Source organism: Littorina saxatilis, linkage group LG11, assembly GCF_037325665.1.
Source record: "Littorina saxatilis isolate snail1 linkage group LG11, US_GU_Lsax_2.0, whole genome shotgun sequence".
Taxonomy (NCBI): Eukaryota; Metazoa; Mollusca; class Gastropoda; order Littorinimorpha; family Littorinidae; genus Littorina; species Littorina saxatilis.
This window is the reverse complement of record NC_090255.1, coordinates 27,455,570-27,478,872: the sequence shown is the minus strand read 5'-3', so window position 1 is coordinate 27,478,872 and position 23,303 is coordinate 27,455,570. Positions and strand designations below refer to the sequence as shown.

General features: G+C 44.3%; 1 long non-coding RNA gene across 1 annotated transcript; it reads right to left on the bottom strand.

Annotated features, from left to right (window-relative positions):
- Positions 1–4,367: 4,367 nt before the first annotated feature.
- LOC138980867 (uncharacterized) lies at positions 4,368–16,529 on the bottom strand. Its single transcript, XR_011460465.1, has 3 exons — positions 16,446–16,529; positions 12,930–14,093; positions 4,368–6,003 (listed from the first exon to the last, which is right to left on the bottom strand). It is a non-coding gene; the product is annotated as an uncharacterized lncRNA (long non-coding RNA).
- Positions 16,530–23,303: the final 6,774 nt, after the last annotated feature.

Here is a 23,303-nt window from a genome sequence, read left to right as displayed (position 1 = left end):
TGAATATGTGCGCGATATAAATTGCATAAAAAATAGAATAAAGTAAAAAAAATCCCTGCGCTTAGAACTGTACCCACGGAATACGCGCGATATAAGCCTCATATTGATATTGATTGATAGTGAGGGATCTGAAAAGGGGGTTACACTGTAATGGGACACGTCGAAGGCGAGTCAGTATAACGTATTTGCTTTTCAGTCTTGTTGACGCGGGCGGAAAGCGAAGATAGTCTACCACGAGGGTAACCTCACTGGACTGTAAATCTTATCCAATCCAATCCAATCCAATCCAGTATGTAGTGACTGACTAGTGCATTCTTTTTATCATGAATGCATGCAACGACGGACGATGTAGTTCACCGATTACTTACAGCTTGCAGAGAATCTAAAACATCGAATGACTCAAGTAGGTGATGCCGCAAACCGAACCAAACAATGTGTCCATAACAGTCTAGATCTATATTTCGAAAGCATTCGTTAGTTAAAGACACAGTAAGCCTCCCGTAAACCATCACAGATACGGTCAGGCTTTTACACACAGTACAAACACCCTTTCATTTAAACACTCACCGATTGAGAACATCCTTGCTGCCCTCCGTAAAGAGCGAACCATTTTCAAAGAATTTATTTGTGCGTGGTTTATCATACCCCTGAGCCATCGTGAACCCGTGTGAACCAGTTTCCCTTTTTCACAATGTAGTCGTCAGTTAGTCATTTGAATGCGACTCGATGTGAGCTTATTTACAATAGCACGTTTTTATGCACGAAACAAACGGCTGTGGTTCACAAGAACTCTAGCGATGGCTTTTGACTGTTGAGAGGAACGGCAATATGCACTGATAAACCGTCGTCTGCTACGACCCTTGCGTGACCCTGCTTCCGGGCTTTTCTTTTTTCAAACTTTCACAACTTCGAATTGTACTGATCTTGTCTTGATGAAAAAAGAATTCTTTTATGATTACAGAATGTTTGTGTCACAAGCTGTCAATTTATTATTTAGATTTTAAAAGTTAGGTCAAGCGCAAAAACGCACCACGGTCCAAAAACATTTTGATAATCATCGATTCACGGCTATCGCCTGTTTACATCGATAGAATGAGACCGGAAGGGAAGTAACTCATGTTTGACCTGAGTTCAGGATGGGTCCAAAAAGTGTTCGAGACAATCTGCAAAATTAATTATTTAAAAATTGCTCGCTCTTTACGTAGGGCACCTAGGGTGTTCCCGTTTGGTGAGCGTTCAAATGGAAGGGTGTTTGTACTGTGTGTAAAAGCCTGACAGTAACTATGTGTGATGGTTTACGGGAGACTTACTGTCCGGGCGTGAATTCCGGTATTCATAACAGCCGTCCAGCACCAAAACGAGGAGCCATTGTTGTTGAGGACCAAGTCCACGAAAATAAATTCTTTGAAAATTTCTCACGCTCGACAGAAAGCAGCCAGGATGTTTCCGTTCGGTGAGCGTTCAAATGGAAGTATGAGCTCTGGGGAGCTCTGCGATGGTTTACGGGAGGCTTACTGTGCCCTTAAGGGAAAATTGTGAGGTAACTCCTTCAAAACAGCAACATCTGCACTGTATTTCTTTTTCTATGAGTAGGGCACAATGTCCGCAAATGTTAGTGTCATCAAAATCTTGGAGGTGCAACCTTTTCTGCAAAAGTTCTTTTATTTCAGTCACTGTCGGATACTCTGAGCACTTGATCCAGGTCATTTTATAATTGCACGAAATGTGTTATGTCTCGACTCTTGATGTTGATACATTTAAAGCATGAACTAGCCGTCACAACAGCACAATGTTACAATGTTGAGTTCAAACAGCATCCCAGATTTTCGACAGTCGTGGATAACCACTGAGGAGATCTCCCCTGAACTCTTGACAACCACTGTTGACAACAAAAAGTAGTTCCTCGTGGTCGCCATCTTTGCTTTGAGGTGCATTTCAAAATAAACTTTTAATTATTTATTCACTAGTATTCAGAAGGAAAATGTACATGTGAATGGGTCCATGTGTTTGCTTGGTCATCTAAAATGTTGTTGATGTCATTGTTCACTTTCTTTTCCGTTAAGGTGGCATCTGTTGCAAAGCTGTGTTACGCCCCATTTTGTCGTATCGGCCCATTTTGACGCATTAAGACAACATGGGCCACCCTCATGCCCCATTTTATCGCACATTGCCCATATTGTCGCACCTGCGACAAAATTGGCCGCGAGTGTAGATATTTTGATGTTTAGCTCAGGAAGGCCAGTCCCGTTTGCTTACTAGCATCAGCATAAAAACACCTGGTTCCTGAGTGTGAGTGGGAATGTGTATACTTGTGTGTGTATACATTTTCGAGTGTCTCCCCATCTGTCTGTCAGTCTGCCTGTCTGTCCAATCGTCCGTCTATTTCAAACTTGTTCACACGATAGTTAGATAATACAGATTTTCAGAAGGGGTTAATGGGGACATGTTTCAGTCTGCATAAACAGATACACACACATCAGTTTCATCAAGTACTTTTGAAAGACCGAGTGACAGACACACACATCAGTTTCATCAAATACTTTTGAAAGACCGAGTGACAGACGCACACACATCAGTTTCATCAAATACTTTTGAAAGACCGAGTGACAGACACACACACACATCAGTTTCGACAAGTACTTTTGAAAGACCGAGTGACAGACACACACACATCAGTTTCGACAAGCACTTTTGAAAGACCGAGTGACAGACACACACACATCAGTTTCATCAAGTACTTTTGAAAGACCGAGTGACAGACACACACACATCAGTTTCATCAAATAGCCTACTTTTGAAAGACCGAGTGACAGACACACCCACATCAGTTTCATCAAGTACTTTTGAAAGACCGAGTGACAGACACACACATCAGTTTCATCAAATACTTTTGAAAGACCGAGTGACAGACACACACACATCAGTTTCATCAAGTACTTTTGAAAGACCGAGTGACAGACACACACACATCAGTTTCGACAAGCACTTTTGAAAGACCGAGTGACAGACACACACACATTAGTTTCATCAAGTACTTTTGAAAGACCGAGTGACAGACACACACACATTAGTTTCATCAAGTACTTTTGAAAGACCGAGTGACAAACACACACACACATCAGTTTCGACAAGTACTTTTGAAAGACCGAGTGACAGACACACACGCATCAGTTTCATCAAGTACTTTTGAAAGACCGAGTGACAGACACACACATCAGTTTCATCAAATACTTTTGAAAGACCGAGTGACAGACACACACACATCAGTTTCATCAAGTACTTTTGAAAGACCGAGTGACAGACACACACATCGGTTTCATCAAATACTTTTGAAAGACCGAGTGACAGACACACACACATCAGTTTCATCAAATGCTTTTGAAAGACCGAGTGACAGACACACACATCAGTTTCATCAAATACTTTTGAAAGACCGAGTGACAGACACACACACATCAGTTTCATCAAGTACTTTTGAAAGACCGAGTGACAGACACACACATCAGTTTCATCAAATACTTTTGAAAGACCGAGTAACAGACACACACACATCAGTTTCATCAAGTACTTTTGAAAAACCGAGTGACAGACACACACATCAGTTTCATCAAATACTTTTGAAAGACCGAGTGACAGACACACACACATCAGTTTCATCAAATACTTTTGAAAGACCGAGTGTCAGACACACACACATCAGTTTCATCAAGTACTTTTGAAAGACCGAGTGACAGACACACACACACATCAGTTTCATCAAGTACTTTTGAAAGACCGAGTGACAAACACACACACATCAGTTTCATCAAGTACTTTTGAAAGACCGAGTGACAGACACACACACACATCAGTTTCATCAAATACTTTTGACAGACCGAGTGACAGACACACACACACACACTAAGAGGGAGGATCATTCACATTACACCGTGGCTGAACATTATTTTTCACCCAAATCTATCCAATATCTCACAACCTTCGTGATGGAAATATGGTAACTCTGACAGATAGGCAGACAGAAAGACAGACAGACAGACAGACAGACAGACGGACAGACAGATGCATGTCCCCATTAACCATTTCTGTAAAACTGGTAACATCCACAAATCGTGTGAACAAGTTTGGTGTAGACGGACGATCGGACAGACAGACGGTCAGACAGATGGAGAGACACTTGAAATTGTAGGTAATGTCGCCAGTCACTTCACCCATAGCTATCCAATATCTCACAACCTTCGTGGTGGAAATATGGTAACTCTGACAGATAGGCAGACAGAGAGAGAGAGAGAGAGAGAGAGAGAGAGAGAGAGAGAGAGAGAGAGAGACAGACAGACAGACAGACAGACAGACAGACAGACAGACAGACAGACAGACAGAGACAGAGACATAGACAGAGAGTTCGCTGTTTCACACTTAGTTTTAGAGACAAACGAATATACGTATGGATGGATGGAAGAATGGATGGATGAATGGATGGAAGAATGGATAGATGGATGGATGGATGGACGGACGGACGGACAGACGGATGGACGGATGGCAGACGGACAGAAGGACTGACAGATTGGCTGAAGGGCGGACTCTGACTGACTGACTAACTGACTGACTGAATAACGGACGGACAGAAGGATGGGAATGTTTGCATACACCATGTCTATAAGCAACAAGCTTGTTCAGCAAGTACGACACATTGGGGTATGAGAGTGGACCCATTTTGTCGTAATGCGAAAAAATGGGCCGATGCGATAAAATGGGGCATGAGGGTGGCCCATTTTGTCGCAAAAATCGGCCCATTCTGTGGTAATTTGTCTAATGCGTCAAAATGGGCCGATGCGACAAAATGGGGCGTAACAAAGCTGGTTGTTGTTTGTTCTTCGTCCATATTTATTTCGGTGACGTTTTATCTTTGACGACAAAGAGCAAGGCACACTACGTTCTGTAACGTATGATACACGTACTTCTTCAGCATACTCGTCGCTTTGTCGTTGTTGAAACTCAGTCTTGACTTTCGTGTTCGATCGCCGCTTTTTGAAATAAAACCAGCAGTTATTTCTTCGAGCTTTTTCTCTTGCAGACGTGAACGTTGCCATGATTTTCTTGTTATGCCACAGATCACGCACTATTCTCCCATAATTTATGGCACGCCCATGATGACGACACACAGCACATACGCAAGAGCAACCATGCCGTTATAAACAATGACGAAGGCAGAAGACTTGTACTCATCAATGACCGAACACTGAGCGCCAGTAATATTTGAGTCCGGAAAACTTCGCGTTCACTTTCCGGTAAGCACCGCATAAGGCAAGGCAAGAACGAACGAAGCAACGCCACAGAATAGGACACACATGTAGCCGGTTTTCAAAACAGGTGCATTTTCTGCCGCATGCTGCAAATCATGCACTGTCTGTCTTTCGACAGACACATCAACCAATACGGTAGCAGAGAACGGGACCAGGAAAATGGTGACACTTCTTGACATCTTGTAAGCCCACCCAGAGTAAAACGTGGCACTAAAACATATATCTCTACTATTTGCAAAGGAATTGCACATACGTTGATGAGAAAATCACAGTTACTCATGGCCAGAATGCAAGTTCTCGAAACGCTGGGTTAGAACCTCCTGTAGTACACATGGAAGACGAGTGTGTTACCCACTATGCTCACTATCATCAACACGACAAGGAAAACTATGGTTGGTACTGAGTTGAACACAAACTCCGCGTTTTTCTGATTCAGAAATTCATTTATAATGACAGTGCATTGAATAACGAGTCTAATTCTGGGCTCGTGGACCCTTTTGTGACGTCATCATTACTTGAGCGACTTGTCCGTGGTGAACTCTCCAGCATGTTCCTTGGAATATCTAATGACGGTGACGGTGACGTTGTTGATGCTGTTATTGTTGTCGAAAATGACGTTGTTGATGCTGGTATTGTTGTAGAAACTGTTGATGTTTGTTGTGTTCTTCTTGGTGTTGTTGTTTTTACAGCTGCATTTGTATATCTAGAACAAACGAAAAAAAACAATCAATATTGTGAGTATGTTCAAACAATTTGCCACACATATAAACACATTGATGTATAGACGTCTAGTGAACACTTTTATCTACATCAGAAACAAATAACATATTCTGAGAAAGATGAAGAAAATCAAAACAGCTCTAATTTGTGACTGTAATTAATATCACTTGAAGACACAGAGACATATATGTAAGCAGACTCGGCCGCGCACACACACACACACACAAACACACACACACACACACACACACACACACACAAACACACACACACACACACACACACACCCACACACATACGCACACACACATACACCCACCCACCCACACACACACACACACACACACCCACACACATACGCACACACACATACACCCACCCACACACACACACACACACACCCACACACATACGCACACACACATACACCCACCCACACACACACACACACCCACACACATACGCACACACACATACACCCACCCACACACACACACACACACACACACACACACCCACACACATACGCACACACACATACATATACACACATACACTCACACACACACAGAAATCAACCATAATGCACGATACGTAGAGGTTACATGCCGAGTCTCAAATAATGGTCGAAGTTGGCGGATCATGAAAAATGCGAGCTTCAGCGAGCTTTTTCATGACCGCGAACTGAGACCATTATTTTTAATAATCACTGAGACGAGGTGTGTAACCTCTTTATTCCTCCTTTCTTCAGTTATTCAAAGAAGACAGGAGTTTTTGTGCGAAAGTTTGATCGAATCCGAATCACTCAACCAGTCAACCTGCGCAGGCGATTGATTAATGCGCGGTTGTATAGTTCCGTGCAAATCATTCAGGAATCAGGAATCAGGAATTTTACGCCGCTTGGAACCTTTTTAGGTTATTTGCGCGACGGGGGTGAGAGCGCACCGCCTATACGTTAAAAACAAACTAAGGACCTATTAATTTCTGTGTGTCCTCATAAAATCATCTAAACATGTTACTTCAAGTAACCCCTAGTTTAGGACACCCCATAACCTATACAATTTCCTATCATTGTTTGGGTGTTTGAGGAGCTGGGGGGTAACGAGGGACGTAAAGCACCCAACATACACGCCGACCCCAGTCCTCTTATTTTAGCTTTTAGCAAATATCACTGTTCTGTGCGAACAGCTACCTGTCTTGACCTACAAGGCACCACAGTTCTGTGCTCACAGCTACCTGTCTTGACCAACAAGGCACCACAGTTCTGAGCCCACAGCTACCTGTCATGATCTATCAAATATCACTGTTCTGTGCGAACAGCTACCTGTCTTGACCTACAAGGCACCACAGTTCTGTGCTCACAGCTACCTGTCTTGATCTACTGTTCTGTGCTCACAGCTACCTGTCTTGATCAAACAAGGTAACACTGTTCTGTGCTCACAGCTACCTGTCTTAACCTGCAAGGTACCACAGTTCTGTGCTCACGGCTACCTGTCTTGATCAATACGGTACCACAGTTCTGTGCTCACAGCTACCTGTCTTGCTCTACAAGGTAACACTGTTCAGTGCTCACAGCGGGAGCATATCGTTACTCCCCCGTATCGTTACTCCCCCGGCTCGTTACTCCCCCGGCTTGTTACTAACCCTAACCCTAACCCTATGGGGGAGTAACGAGCCGGGGGAGTAACGAGCCGGGGGAGTAACGAGCCGGGGGAGTAACGAGCTGATCTCCTCACAGCTACCTGTCTTGATTTACATGGTACCACTGTTCTGTGCTCACAGCTACCTGTCTTGACCTACAAGGCACCACAGTTCTGAGCTCACAGCTACATGTCTTGACCTACAAGGCACCACAGTTCTGTGCTCACAGCTACCTGTCTTGACCTACAAGGCACTACAGTTCTGAGCTCACAGCTACCTGTCTTGACCTACAAGGTGCCACTGTTCTGTGCTCACAGCTACCTGTCTTGACCTACAAGCCACCACAGTTCTGTGCTCACAGCTAACTGTCTTGACCTACAAGGCACCACAGTTCTGAGCTCACAGCTACATGTCTTGACCTACAAGGTGCCACTGTTCTGTGCTCACAGCTACCTGTCTTGACCTACAAGGCACCACAGTTCTGAGCTCACAGCTACCTGTCATGATCTATCAAATATCTCTGTTCTGTGCGAATAGCTACCTGTCTTGACCTACAAGGCACCACAGTTCTGTGCTCACAGCTATCTGTCTTGATCTATAAGGTAACACTGTTCTGTGCTCACAGCGGGAGCATATGGTCCTTTGTCGCTGCCCTACACGCCACCAGGCGTGAAAGGCAGTAAGTAAGTAAGTAAGTTGACCTACAAGGCACCACAGTTCTGAGCTCACAGCTACCTGTCATGATCTATCAAATATCACTGTTCTGTGCGAACAGCTACCTGTCTTGACCTACAAGGCACCACAGTTCTGTGCTCACAGCTATCTGTCTTGATCTATAAGGTAACACTGTTCTGTGCTCACAGCGGGAGCATATCGTTACTCCCCCGTATCGTTACTCCCCCGGCTCGTTACTCCCCCGGCTTGTTACTAACCCTAACCCTAACCCTATATGGGAGTAACGAGCCGGGAGAGTAACGAGCTGATCTCCTCACAGCTACCTGTCTTGATTTACAAGGTACCACTGTTCTGTGCTCACAACTTCCTGTCTTGACCTACAAGGCACCACAGATCTGTGCTCACAGCTACCTGTCTTGACCTACAAGGCACCACAGTTCTGAGCTCACAGCTACCTGTCATGATCTATCAAATATCACGCAAAATTCCACTCGTGCAAAACACGAGTGTACGTGGGAGTTTCAGCCCACGAACGCAGAAGAAGAAGAAGAAGAAGACCTACAAGGCACTACAGTTTTGTGCTCACAGCTACCTGTCTTGACCTACAAGGCACCACTGTTCTGTGCTCACAACTACCTGTCTTGACCTACAAGGCACCACAGTTCTGAGCTCACAGCTACCTGTCTTGACCTACAAGGCACCACAGTTCTGTGCTCACAGCTACCTGTCTTGACCTACAAGGCACTACAGTTCTGAGCTCACAGCTACCTGTCTTGACCTACAATGTGCCACTGTTCTGTGCTCACAGCTACCTGTCTTGACCTACAAGCCACCACAGTTCTGTGCTCACAGCTACCTGTCTTGACCTACAAGGCACCACAGTTCTGAGCTCACAGCTACATGTCTTGACCTACAAGGTGCCACTGTTCTGTGCTCACAGCTACCTGTCTTGACCTACAAGGCACCACAGTTCTGAGCTCACAGCTACCTGTCATGATCTATCAAATATCTCTGTTCTGTGCGAATAGCTACCTGTCTTGACCTACAAGGCACCACAGTTCTGTGCTCACAGCTATCTGTCTTGATCTATAAGGTAACACTGTTCTGTGCTCACAGCGGGAGCATATGGTCCTTTGTCGCTGCCCTACACGCCACCAGGCGTGAAAGGCAGTAAGTAAGTAAGTAAGTTGACCTACAAGGCACCACAGTTCTGAGCTCACAGCTACCTGTCATGATCTATCAAATATCACTGTTCTGTGCGAACAGCTACCCGTCTTGACCTACAAGGCACCACAGTTCTGTGCTCACAGCTATCTGTCTTGATCTATAAGGTAACACTGTTCTGTGCTCACAGCGGGAGCATATCGTTACTCCCCCGTATCGTTACTCCCCCGGCTCGTTACTCCCCCGGCTTGTTACTAACCCTAACCCTAACCCTATGGGGGAGTAACGAGCCGGGAGAGTAACGAGCTGATCTCCTCACAGCTACCTGTCTTGATTTACAAGGTACCACTGTTCTGTGCTCACAACTTCCTGTCTTGACCTACAAGGCACCACAGATCTGTGCTCACAGCTACCTGTCTTGACCTACAAGGCACCACAGTTCTGAGCTCACAGCTACCTGTCATGATCTATCAAATATCACGTAAAATTCCACTCGTGCAAAACACGAGTGTACGTGGGAGTTTCAGCCCACGAACGCAGAAGAAGAAGAAGAAGAAGAAGACCTACAAGGCACTACAGTTTTGTGCTCACAGCTACCTGTCTTGACCTACAAGGCACCACTGTTCTGTGTTCACAACTACCTGTCTTGACCTACAAGGCACCACAGTTCTGAGCTCACAGCTACCTGTCTTGACCTACAAGGCACCACTGTTCTGTGCTCACAGCTACCTGTCTTGACCTACAAGGCACCACAGTTCTGAGCTTACACCTACCTGTCTTGACCTACAAGGTACCACTGTTCTGTGCTCACAGCTACCTGTCTTGACCTGCAAGGCACCACAGTTCTGAGCTCACAGCTACCTGTCATGATCTATCAAATATCACTGTTCTGTGCTCACAGCTACCTGTCTTGACCTACAAGGCACCACAGTTCTGAGCTCACAGCTACCTGTCATGATCTATCAAATATCACTGTTCTGTGCTCACAGCTACCTGTCTTGACCTACAAGGCACCACAGTTCTGAGCTCACAGCTACCTGTCATGATCTATCAAATACCACTGTTCTGTGCGAACAGCTACCTGTCTTGACCTACAAGGCACCACAGTTCTGTGCTCACAGCTACCTGTCATGACCTACAAGATACCACTGTTCTATGCTCACAGCTACCTGTCTTGACCTACAAGGTACCACTGTTCTGTGCTCACAGCTACCTGTCTTGACCTACAAGGCACCACAGTTCTGTGCTCACAGCTACCTGTCTTCACCTACAAGGCACCACTGTTCTGAGCTCACAACTACCTGTCTTGACCTACAAGGTACCACTGTTCTGTGCTCACAGCTACCTGTCTTGACCTACAAGGCACCACTGTTCTGAGCTCACACCTACCTGTCTTGACCTACAAGGTACCACTGTTCTGTGCTCACAGCTACCTGTCTTGACCTACAAGGCACCACTGTTCTGAGCTCACAACTACCTGTCTTGACCTACAAGGTACCACTGTTCTGTGCTCACAGCTACCTGTCATGACATACAAGGCACCACTGTTCTGAGCTCACAACTACCTGTCTTGACCTACAAGGTACCACTGTTCTGTGCTCACAGCTACCTGTCTTGACCTACAAGGCACCACAGTTCTGTGCTCACAGCTACCTGTCTTGACCTACAAGGCACCACAATTCTGAGCTCACAGCTACCTGTCATGATCTATCAAATATCACTGTTCTGTGCGAACAGCTACCTGTCTTGACCTACAAGGCACCACAGTTCTGTGCAAACAGCTACCTGTCATGACCTACAAGGTACCACTGTTCTGTGCTCACAGCTACCTGTCTTGACCTACAAGGCACCACAGTTCTGTGCTCACAGCTACCTGTCTTGACCTACAAGGTACCACTGTTCTGTGCTCACAGCAATGAGTTTTATTATAATTATAGAATGTATACAGAGAATTTTGAGTTTGAAAAGTACTTGTCCATCCTGCCGGTTAATTTAGCAAACGCTGTTTTAAAATTTAGAACACTGAATCATAAATTGCCTATACAAAAAGGTAGGACTCTTAGTATTCCCAGACAAGACAGAATCTGTCACAAATGTTCATCAGGTGACCTTGGGGACGAGTTCCATTATATTTTTGTATGTCCTTTTTTTACCAATTATAGAAAACAGTTGTTACGGTGCTATTATTATGCCCGCCCCAATTCAGTTAAATTCAGAGAGCTTTTTTCCACTACAAAAAAGAGTTTATTGCTAAAACTCGCAAAGTTCATGACACTTGTCATGGACTGTTTGAGAAGCGAGTAAAATTTAATTCTCTTTTAGCTTTATACTCCGTTATCTGTTTTGTGTTGTTTGTAATAGTATCTTTGTCCTTATGTTAACTCACCCATCACCCCCCCTCCCCCTTCCCCCCATTTCCCATAGTAAAGAAATGTATGTAATTACTTTGTGTGTTTTATTATTATTATTATTATTATTATTATTATTATTATTATTATTATTATTATTATTTATTATTATTATTATTGTTGAATTGTTTCTTGTATTGTTTTTGCTCTCCCTCACCCCTCAACTCCCTTTTCTGTACATAGTCTGATTTCTTTTTGTTTTAGTTCCTTTTATTTGGTGTTGAATGAAATGTGTTTTTATTGTGTTTTTTAATTTTCCATGTACCCTCACGGGGTTTTATCGGAATAAAACTTGACTTGACTTGACTTGCTACCTGTCTTGACCTACAAGGCACCACTGTTCTGAGCTCACAGCTACCTGTCTTGACCTACAAGGTACAACTGTTCTGTGCTCACAGCTACCTGTCTTGACCTAAAAGGCACCACAGTTCTGTGCGAACAGCTACTTGTCTTGACCTACAAGGCACCACAGTTCTAAGCTCACAGCTACCTGTCTTGACCTACAAGGCACCACAGTTCTGTGCGAACAGCTACCTGTCTTGACCTACAAGGCACCACAGTTCTGTGCTCACAGCTACCTGTCTTGACCTACAAGGCACCACAGTTCTGAGCTCACAGCTACCTGTCTTGATCTATCAAATATCACTGTTCTGTGCGAACAGCTACCCGTCTTGATTAACCAAGTACCACTGTTCCGTGCCCACAGCTACCTGTCTTGATCTACCAGGTACCTTTGTTTTGTGCGCACAGCTACCTATCATGATCTATCAAATATCACTGTTCTGTGCTCACAGCTACCCGTCTTGATTAACAAAGTACCACTGTTCCGTGCCCACAAACACCTGTCTTGGTCTACCAGGTACCTTTGTTCTGTGCGCACAGCTACCCGTCTTGATCTATCTATCCGCTGCCATTGTGCTGTGCTCACATCTACCTGTCTTGATCAACCAGGTACCCACACACACACGTATACACACATTACAAAGACAAATGATCACACAGACGGTACAAATGAAATCACCTTCTCTTATCCCAAAACAGACGACGGCACTCATAACGAAATCTGCGCGAGAAAAAACAGTAGACGATAGGGTTGACAGCGCTGTTGATGAAATATAAACGCAGACCAATCATGCTCAAGTTCAGGTCCAAAGACCGCATGAATTCTCCAGAGGTTCGTTGGTCAAGTATTTCAATGACGAGGTAAGGGAGATAGGTACAAACGAACATCACGGTCAGAACAAACATCATGATCGTTGTGCGCATAGGAACGTCCTTGACCTGGCCTTTGACCGCTGATATTTTTTCTGTCTGCAGCTGTGTAGCAGACGTGAACGTTGCCATGGTTTTCTTGTGTTGCCACAGATGATGCACTATTCTCCCATACGACACGCTCATGATGACGACACACAGCACATACGCAAGAGCAACCATGCTGTTATAAACTATGAGAAAAGCAGAAGACTTGTACTCATCACTGAACGAACACTGAGCGCCAGTAATATTTGAGTCCGGAAAACGTCGCGTGCTTTTTCCGATAAGCACCGCATAAGGCAAGGCAAAAACGAAAGAAGCAATGCCACAGAATAGGATACACAGGTAAGCGGATTTCAAAGACAGGTATTGTTTGCTGCAGATCGCTTTCTGTCTTTCGACAGACACAGCAACCAATACTTTGGCAGAGAACAGGACCAGGAAAAGTGTGACACTTCTTGACATCTTGCAACCCCATACAGAGTAAAACGTGGCATTGAAACATATCTCCGTTATCTGCAAAGGAATTGCACAGACGTTGAGGAGAAAATCAAGGTTACTCATGGCCAAAATGTAAGTTCTCGAAACGCTGGGTTTGAACCTCCTGTAGTACACATTGAAGGCAAGTGTGTTACCCACTATGCCCACTACCATTAACACGACAAGAAAAACTATGGTTGGTACTGAGTTGGACACAAACTCCGCGTTTTTCTGATTCAGGAATTCATCCACATTGTCTGGGTCTAATTCTTGTCTCGTGGACCCTGTTGTGACGTCATCATTACTTGAGCGACTCGTCCCTGGTGAACTCTCCAGCATGGCTGTTGGAATGTCTTATGACAATGACGTTGTTGTTGGTGTGGTTGTTGCAGTTGTTGTTGTTGTTTTTGTTGTTGTTGATGTTGTTGTTTTTACAGCTGCATTTGTATATCTACAGAACAAACGAAAAATAAAATCAATAGTGTGAGTATGTTCAATTAATTTGCCACACATACAATCAGATTGATGTATACACGTCTAGTGAACACTATTACCTACTACATCAGAAAAAAAATAACATTTTCTGAGAATGTTTGTTCTATTAAAACAGCTCTTATGTGTTACTAAAATCAATCTCACCTTATGACAGATATGCAAGCAGTCACGGCCTCACACAAAGACGCACAGAGAACACGAACACACACACACACACACACACACACACACACACACACACACACACACACACACACACTTGATCTACAAGGTGCCACTGTTCTGTGCTCACAATTACCTGTCTTGATCTACCAGGTACTCATGTTCTATGCTCACAGCTTCCCGTCTTGATCTACCAGGTACCACTGTTCTGTGCTCACAGGTACCCGTCTTGATCTACCAGGTACAACTGCTCTGTGCTCACAGGTACCCGTCTTGATCAACTAGCTACCACTGCTCTGTGCTCACAGGTACCCGTCTTGATCAACCAGCTACCACTGCTCTGTGCTCACAGGTACCCGTCTTGATCTACCAGCTACCACTGTTTTTACAGGGTGCACTCACGCACTCTCATTTGTAGGCCTGCATCACCAGTTACACAGTCATTGACCTGACCTGACTTTCTGCCTGATCTACTCGCGCACTCGACCTGCAGGCAATCTCCCATCCCAGGTTGCACGCTGCACAGGTACAACAGTCTAGCCTCGGGGTTCATTTTGAATTACAGAAAATGTTCTCTAAGGCCTGTCTTGCACTGTGCCGAATATCCTTGCGAATATGAACATGTTGTATTCGGCAAAAAAAGAGACGAATGGACAGGAAAAAATATTGAAAATTCGAAGCGTTACCGATCATTGCGAATGCATACAAATCCATATACGAATGTCTTGCGGATGTATTACGAACGTTGCGAGTGCTTGCAAACATTTTACGAATAAAGCGCTTATGCAATTCGCATTGTTCGTAATACTGCTCTTATACTGTGCCGAAGTTCCCTTGCGAATATAATTCACCAATAATTCGTAATGATCGGGACATGATCGCAAGACATTCGTAAATGTTCTTAACCATTCGTCTCTTGTTGCGAATATTAGCAACATGCTCCTAATATTCGCAAGCCATAGATTCGTAATCATCGTAAAGGTATTCGTGGCGCTCGCAAAGCGTTCGCAATGATCGGTACACATTCGCAAGCACTCGCAACTATTCGTAAGACATTCGCAAGAAATGTGTATATGAACATGTTGTATTTGGCAAAAAAAAGAGACTAATGGACAGGAAAAATATTGACCATTCGAAGCCTTACGAATCCTTGCGAATGTCTTACGAATGGTTGCGACTGCTTGCGAATGTCTACTGATCATTGCGAATGCATACGAATCTATATTCGCAAGGATATTCGGCACAGTGTAAGACAGGCATAACGACTGTTTGCGAATGCCTTGCGAGCCTGACGAATACATTGCGATGATTACGAATGTTCGCAAGGCACAGTGTGAGACAGGCATAACGAATGGTTGCGAATGTCTTGCGAGCGTTACGAATACATTGCGATGATTACGAATGTCTTGTGAAATCTTACCAGTACGTTGCAAAAAAGTTAAGAATATGACTTCTTTGCGAATATTAGGAACATGTTGCTATGTTCAAAACAAGAGACGAATGGTGGCGAATGGTTAAGAACATTTACGAATGTCTTGCGACCATGTCCCGATCATTGTGAATTATTGGAAAATTCTATTCGCAAGGGCAATTCGATCGGCACAGTGTAAGAGTAGCATTACAACCATAAACTACATCAAGTCACTTTCAGACTAACTTCCAGGAACAGGTTCGGGTTATTCTCAACATAAAGCAGTTGTAACACGCATTCAGGATCAGGATCAGGATCGATACATTGCAGGAACCCTTTTAGGTTATCATCGCAACGGAAACGAGAGAGCGCAACCCCCAACATTAAAAATGTTAATTATAGGAATTATTTGATCCTAGCCTATCCTCTTTTTCTAGGGAGGTCAGTTTTGGGGGCTAGGGGGGCGGTTGAAGAACAGGCAGCATCCGAGTGACACTCCCAGCCTTCCGCCACACGCAGATCCCCACACCCCCTAAATCCTATCCCTAACCAAATTTAAAAGCAGGTTAAAAACATGTTTGGCGCTAGTGCGGAGCGGCCGTCATGGCACCTCTGCTATTTATTATAATAATGTATTAATGGCATATTCACATTCCACACACAGACACTGGTATATACACCAGAAGTCTATACCAGTAACATCTAATCTACCAAGCTTCCAGTAACAACACTTACCCATCTCATTGGCGTTTTAGCACACTTCTTTTCGGTGCAGAGCTTCTGGCCCAGGGAATTGCCCACCATGAAACCTAATACCATGACGCGTTGATAATCTTATGATGTCATCTGCGTGTCCTGACGTCATCTGCATGTCCTGACGTAAACTAACTAAAATAGACGGAGCTCTCGTGCTAGTCAAGACTACTTACAAAACAAGACAAGAAAGAGCGTCCTGGGCATCCGCTCAAAACACAACATTGATGGAAAACTTGCGCTAAACTTCAAAATCAACAAAGAATTAGTTCTTCTCCTAAAGGGGGGCTCACACACAGGCGGAGCAAGGGTGGAGCGGAGCAAGACAATTGTCTCCGCTCTCCACCTGCCCTCTCACACACACGCTCCGGTTCTGCTCCGTTCCTGCTCCGGTAGGGGATTCCCCTATGATATGACGTAGTTTCTCCACTCGCGCTGTCTTATGGGAAATATTTTTACACGTGGATAAGCAGTGGCGGGAAAAAAACACCGTGATGTTTTATCGCAATTACTGAACATCTTTCTAAATGGACTCTGTGTAAGTCAATGTGTGTGCGTGTGTGCCAGTGCGTTTTAGAGCTTTTCAGACACACAATTTGTGAGTGTGGGGGTCGGGTGAAGAGAGAGGTGGACTAACAACTGTTGGGACATGTTTTCAGTTTTGGTTCTTTTTTGTTTCATCGAGTTATATCCGAAGCTTCAAAGATGTTCAATGTGTTATTTAGAATAAATAAAGTTTAAATTTGTGTGAGTGCGCTCAGCTCGCTCTCTCGTGCAGTCGGTCCCTTCTGCGGGATGGGTTACACCTTGGAGTAACGTGTTCGGCGGATGGGTCGGAATGCACGTGAGAGGGACCCTGTATCGTGTGGCAGTTGTGTGTGTATGGCCTATTAAGTAAAATATTCCTGCACCTGGATATGTGATTGTTAGCTTTTGTAGTCAGTGTAGTCAGTCAGCTTTTGTACACCAGCGCAGCAGCAGCAAAGTATTTTGTCAGCTAAGCTGACTTGGAAATTTTTTCTCAGTTCTTTTCACTTCAAAATGTTTATACGCAGCAGTGCAAAATGACTGACAGAGACAGTTCCAAATTCAAGTTTGACAAGTGGGTCAAACAGCTCCCTTCTACGGTGGCAGAAATGTTGGTGGAGGCCGGTTTTGACACGCACATCGCACTGGTAAATGCCACGAGGGCCAGTGTGACTGAACTCAAACTAAAGCCGAGCCACCATGTTGCTACTTTGGCTCTGATACGTGAACTTCAGGGCGACGATGGGCCACTGTCAAGAGAGCAGGCAGCGGCGACATCACCGGCGACGACAGCGGCTACGGCAGCAACGTCCCTCGACAAGTTATTGCAGAGGTCAACGACCGGCACGGGCGCCGCGACGCCGCTGGACGGAGGCCGTGTAGACCTGGATCCTACCGTTTTTCTGAACACACAGCCACGTTCAGGTGAGGCCCTCAAAATAACAGACTTCATCACATACCGGGAGGCGGAACAGCAGGAGATCGAGCTTTGAGAGGGCGTATTCATTCGACTGAGCGCCAATCAAAAAACCAAGCTAGACAATGTTTCGCCTGCCCAGTTTCTAAGTGCCAACGCAAGAATTATGGCGAAACTTATCGAGACCTTTCTTCAGTTATTCAAAGAAAAGAGGAGGTTTTTTGCGAAAGTTGGATCGAATCCTATTCACTCAACCAGTCAACCTGCGCAGGCAATCGAATAATGCGCGGTTGTATAGTTCCGTGCAAATCATTCCATTCTGTTAACACTTCTTGTCAGTTTTCCTATTTTGGACTAAAATCAAGTACACAGATATGCTGTTATTCTGCTGTGGCGGCAAAGGCAGATATTGTGTGTTTTGTATAATGTTTTGGTATCGCTTAGGATAATGTTCTTTCGTCAAATGGGACTAGCAGACGAACTTTTGCACCCGTGTTCCAACGTTAAAAACTGTATGAAGTTCAGTTTTCTGGGGAAAATAGTGTATGAAACCGCTTTATGTTGTTTAAATTGATGAGATGTGTGCATTTGGTTGCGTGTGATCTGTTTATTAAATGAAATATTGTTGAAAACTGACCGTCGGATTGCAGTCTCTTGTCGAAGAAACTGAGTGAAAAGAAGGGAAACTACTCTTGTCGCTAGACAAAGTATGAGTTACTTGCCTTGCGGGAAATTGCTTGTGATGAACGTTTGAGCACGGCAAATCTAGATTCAGAAAACAACCGAACTCATGGATTTTATATGAAGATTCATGTGTTCAGGCCTGTAGTTGTTAATTTAAATGCGGTATGTTTGTATTGTTTGCTCCAGAGATGTATACTTCGTACGTTAGAGCACTTCCAATTTCCCCCTCGATGAATTCGGCGAATTGGTGTTGGAGGGAATTGTTGTTTTCCCTTAAAATGTCCCGAAATTGTTCTCTGCAGTTGAGCCGTTCAAACCTGGGTTGAAGTCGGTGGCCCCTTTCAAAAAGGGTACACACCGGTTCTTAACCACAGCGAAACAATCGATAACACTCGCAATCAAGAAGAACCGGTGTGTACCCTTTTTGAAAGGGGCCACCGAGGGGGAAATTGAAAACGAGACAGAAACCATCAAATGTCTCCGCGACGAAGCTCTCGCCATCGCGGGTAAAGATGAAGAAGCCCTCAACATGCTGAAACTCAGCCTCCAAAAATTCATCAAGGATGAACAAACTTTGGTACAACGCCACCGTGACTACGAGGAAGACAGGGAAAGACGCGAACACCGCAACCAACAACGAAAACGGCCACGGGACCACTCAACAAGTAACTACAGAATCCCCAAGCTGCCAAAGCGACAATAGGCAAAACGTTTGTCTAATACCTACACTCCGGTCTGCCCTTGGGCGGACCACCCTCATCTTCCAAAAAGGGATGAATTGTTTCGTTGCTAAACCACCTTATGAAACAACCAACACACTACCTCCCCCTGTCAACCTGTACATACAGTACACAGACAAAATAATGAGAAGGGTTGAACAAACAACCACACCACTCCCCACATTTACCTGTACCATCAGTACACACAACAATACGGAGAAGCCTCAATCACTGAGAGGACAGTACACACAAATACACCCAAACAAGGGAACTGAAAAATAGTCATCTATAAATGATTATTCTCAATCGAGAAACAAAGTGATGAGGATATGGGTTTGAATAGTTGTCCCCTAACGAGGCTACCTTTCAGTTTCCCCAGAACACCTCTATAAAATCACAAAGAAGCTATCCTAACAATTTGAAACTGTAAATATTGCCGAAAAGTACTATAATTGGGAGAGGTACTTAGGGATCTCTGGGCTGCCTGCTGCATTTGCCGGGTTTGGCAGACCCTTGATTTTTTACCCCCTAGGAAGTGCTCATGGATGCAGAATCATTTGTCTGCAAACTCTACAACCCGAACACCCAGCACACGTCCACACAGCCGCTGCGATGCGACGTTTTCCACAGCGTGAAGAAAACGCTTGAGAACTTCCCCCCCCACACAAGATGCTTTGAACCTACACATCAAGAGATCTCACTACCAGGCACTTGTGTGGAGGCGGGCTCTGGAAACTAAGCCACACCTACCGGCTGTTGTCAACAGTGGATGGAAGCTGGTCACGAAGGAGACTGGCGACGTGATTGAGCCCATCCTGCTGAGTCGTGCACCCACAACTGACACAAGACAACGTTTTCTCGAGCTCATAGATTGTGGCTGCACATCTTGTGCTACAAGACGCTGCAGATGTTGGTCCAGTGGACAGGGATGCACAAGAGCATGCCGATGCAAAGACTGCAGAAACCCACACACTTTGGCAGGGCTACGCAACTAAGCCTTGAAATACCACTTTGTGCCTGAGAAACTATTGTTCTGTTTCCATGGAGGCATGTAGCCTGTCATACTCAGTGATCCAGAAGCGACAAATCGTTTCTTATAATGTTACATACCCATTATTGTGCCATCATTACATGTTCATTGCTAAAAAGGGAAGACCTAACGAGTGTAATGCATAAACGTGTGTGCATCATGTTGTACTATGGTATTTGACATTGTTCTTGTGTATTGAAGAGTCAGAGTTGTTGTGTACTGAAAGTGCATAATTAGCATGATAATTATGCTATATAGTATCATTGGTGTTTCAGAAATATTACAATTTTCAGTTTATATCACCACCCAATGTTTGTATTTTCTTGTCATCATTGATTTCAATTTGTTGTTCTCCAAAGCAATATGGAGTAAACTCTTTGGACGCTGATATGGCATTGTCTAAGATAGCAAATTCAGAAAGATAATACTTACTAAATTCGTACATCGCACAGAGCTATTTTGTCAAATATTTAATTTTTGTAAGGAAATGTGAATGTTAGGGTTATTTTTTGTGCCACCATTGACTTTGTCATCATGCAAAACATAGGAACTGACTCCATGTTTTTGAGTTTATCCCAAATATAAGCTGAGATATGAAGAAAAATGTAGATTGTGGCGGCCATTTTGAAAAGTGTCATGGCGGCCATAATATCCAAATTCAGAATGTCCACCTACTCAGATCATGTTTATTCTTGCATATGTGAATTCTTCATGTCAAAATACATATACGTAGCCCTTTAGTTTGTCACTTTAGTCCATATAACACGTGAGATATGGCCCGCATAAGATTTTCAGGCGGCCATTTTGAAAAGTGTCATGGCGGCCAAACAAACCAAATTCAGAATGTCCACCTACCTAGACTACACTACACCACGGCCAGACTCTCCATTGAGACCAGGTGGATGCTTGTAACCCTCAACGTTTAGCGTCCCATTTTTTTGGCAAGCTACAGATTTCAGCTACCCGACTATTAGAGTCACCACCATAAGCTTGAGCTTGTTGATGATCCGTAACATGTACCATGTTCAAATGCATACGAATTGTTGAATAAAAACTGTTTAAACCAGCATCACGGTCAGAACAAACATCATGATCGTTGTGCGCTTGGGAATGTCCTTGACCTGGTCACTGACTTTTGAGTTTTTTTTCTGTCTGCAGCTGTGTAGTAGTAGTGTACGGGTCGAGTGGGAGACAAGGTGGCATCTGTTGCAAAGCTGTGTTACGCCCCATTTTGTCGCATCGGCCCATTTTGACGCAATAAGACAACATGGGCCATCCTCATGCCCCATTTTATCGCACATTGCCCAAATTGTCGCACCTGCGACAAAATGGGCCGCGAGTGTAGATATTTTGATGTTTAGCTCAGGAAGGCCAGTCCCGTTTGCTTACTTGCATCAGCATAAAAAAACACCTAGTTCATGAGTGTGAGTGGGTATGTGTAGACTTTTGTGTGTATACATTTTCGAGTGTCTCCCCATCTGTCTGTCCAATCGTCCGTCTATTTCAAACTTGTTCACACGATAGTTAGATAATAAATATTTTCAGAGGGGGTTATTGGGGACATGTTTCTGTCTGTCTGTCTGCATAGACAGATACACACACATCAGTTTCATCAAATACTTTTGAAAGACCGAGTGACAGACACACACACACACTAAGAGGGAGGATCATTCACATTACACCGTGGCTGAACATTATTTTTCACCCAAATCTATCCAATATCTCACAACCTTCGTGATGGAAATATGGTAACTCTGACAGATAGGCAGACAGAAAGACAGACATTCAGACAGACAGACAGACAGATGCATGTCCCCATTAACCATTTCTGTAAAACTGGTAACATCCAAAAATCGTGTGAACAAGTTTGATGTAGACGGACGTTTGGACAGACAGACAGACTGACAGACAGACAGACAGACAGACAGACAGACAGACAGACAGATGGAGAGACAGATGGAGAGACACTTGAAATTGTAGGTAATGTCGCCAGACACTTCACCCATAGCTATCCAATATCTCACAACCTTCGTGATGGAAATATGGTAACTCTGACAGATAGGCAGACAGAGAGAGAGAGAGAGAGAGAGAGAGAGAGAGAGAGAGAGAGAGAGAGAGAGAGAGAGAGAGAGAGAGAGAGAGAGAGAGAGAGAGAGAGAGAGAGAGAGAGAGAGAGCTGTTTCACACTTAGTTTTAGAGACAAACGAATATACGTATGGATGGCAGACGGACAGAAGGACTGACAGATTGGCTAAAGGGCGGACTCTCTGACTGAATGACTAACTGACTGACTGAATGACGGACGGACAGAAGGATGGGAATGTTTGCATACACCATGTCTATAAACAACGGGCTTGTTCAGCAAGTACGACACATTGGGGTATGAGAGTAGACCCGTTATGTCGTAATGCCAAAAAATGGGCCGATGCGATAAAATGAGGCATGAGGGTGGCCCATTTTGTCGCAAAAATCGGCCAATTCTGTCGTAATTTGTCTAATGCGTCAAAATGGGCCGATGCGACAAAATGGGGCGTAACAAAGCTGGTTGTTGTTTGTTCTTCGTCCATATTTTTTTCGGTGACGTTTTATCTTTGACGACAAAGAGCAAGGCACACTACGTTCTGTAACGTATGATACACGTACTTCTTCAGCATATTCGTCGCTTTGTCGTTGTTGAAACTCGGTCTTGACTCTCGCGTTCGATCGCCGCTTTTTGAAATAAAACCAGCAGTTATTTCTTCGAGCTTTTTCTCTTGCAGACGTGAACGTTGCCATGATTTTCTTGTGGTGCCACAGATCACGCACTATTCTTCCATAATTTATGGCACGCCCATGATGACGACACACAGCACATACGCAAGAGCAACCATGCCGTTATAAACAATGACGAAAGCAGAAGACTTGTACTCATCACTGACCGAACACTGAGCGCCAGTAACATTTGAGTCCGGAAAACTTCGCGT